This window comes from Cynara cardunculus, assembly GCF_001531365.2.
Source record: "Cynara cardunculus var. scolymus isolate 2C chromosome LG 2, CcrdV1, whole genome shotgun sequence".
NCBI classification, from domain to species: Eukaryota; Viridiplantae; Streptophyta; class Magnoliopsida; order Asterales; family Asteraceae; genus Cynara; species Cynara cardunculus.
Genome location: NC_037529.1, coordinates 46,483,512 through 46,485,174, shown reverse-complemented (window position 1 = coordinate 46,485,174; position 1,663 = coordinate 46,483,512).

The following is a 1,663-nucleotide window of genomic DNA, read 5'->3' as shown; positions in this document are numbered from 1 at the left end:
CCCTTCCTAGATATGGGCTTCTTATTACAAGATTCCTTCACTAATCTAGGCTCTTTTTTTAAATTCTTTTTAAAATCCTTCTATATTCGTCCCTCCTTTAGTTTTCCTACATTTACTGCAACAGAAGCTTTGTTAGATAAAGACCATTTGTTCAATTGCTGCCAGGTGTAAATAGGCTTATGTGTTTTAGAGACAGAGCGTTGAGAATTACCTTACTTTCGGATTTCTTTCTTTTCTTTCTCAACATTCATAGCAGTCTCTACAACTCGTGTAGGACTGACTTTAGAATTTGAGGCATTTTCAAGCTTTGACGTGGCTTTACTAGAGAGCTCTGTGTCAAAATTAGTTTTAAAAAGAGGCTTATTTACAGAAGGCTCTGTGATAAAAGATGGAAAGAATTCCAGAGCCTCTGCGGACAATTTTCTTTCAAGAGGTTGTCCAAAAGGATAATTTTCTTGAGAATCTGGTTGACCGAACTTGAAAATTCCTATATGATCCTGTCTCATGAATCTCCGTGGAATGGAATCCTTCTTTGCAGAAGGTGAGAAGGAATCAATATAGTCTTCATAGGCTATATTTTCCATGGATAAACAAGGTTTGATGTCCGGATCAACCAACAGCTTTTGTCTCTTGAAGATAGGATTAGAAACTTTGTTTTTTAAATTGTTTGAGGATCTAAAGGTATTCTCTAGAGTTTTCTTTGATTTAAAACYAKGTTTATTGTCAAATTCAGAGAAACCTAGACCTCTTCTGCCCAAATTGACCTTAATCTTTTTATAAATGTTTTGAGTCTCTTGAAATTTCTTTATTTTAAGCTCTCTGTCGAGTACGTCTTGATGTAAAAATTCTCTTTCTTTTTGAAAGAATTTCTTTACAAATGTAATATTACATTTCTCGTGCTCCATCTGTCTCAACTCTTCCACCTTTATYTTCAAATCTTTTTCAACCTTGGCTAGCTTTAGTTTTGAAGATTTTTCAAGGTTTAAAAACTTGGTTTGTTTTTCTTCGAACATCTTGAAAAAACGATTTCTTTCTTCTGTGAGCAGAGTAACTTCCTTTTCACATAATGAAAGTTTTTCTTTAAGATTTTGATGCTCCAAATGACATGAGTCGAGATTTTCAATGATATCTGTGAAAAAATCAAAGGAGTTAAAAGAGTAGGAAGTAGAAACCTATTGATCGTTTCTCGCAGAGGAATCTGTCTCAATGTCAGCCATCCCACAGAAGAGTTCATCCTCTGTGTCTGAGTCTTCCCATGCGAGAAGACCCTTCTGATCATCATCTTCAGAGGATTCGTCTGTTACTAGCTCACTAGATTGAGCTAGTAGGGACTTCTGTTGGTAGTACTTAGCCTTCTTTTGTAGAAGGCTGCATCTTTTGGACCCCTCTGTGGTGCCCTTGGTCCTTTAGACCAGCAATCTGCAGCATAGTTCTTTAGACCACACTTGAAGCAGCCATCTTTGGGCTCTTCCTTCCTCTGTTCTTCAACCCTCTGCAGGGGCTTCTGTTCCTTCTCTTTCTTCTGTGATCTCTCTCCTTCTGTGAAGCTTCTACGATTGAAGCTTTTGAACTTCTTCCTTTCTCCACCCTTCCTGAATTATCTTGTGATCAAGGCAAGAGTCTTCATCATCTCCTTCATGGAGACCTCTTCTTCCTCAGAACT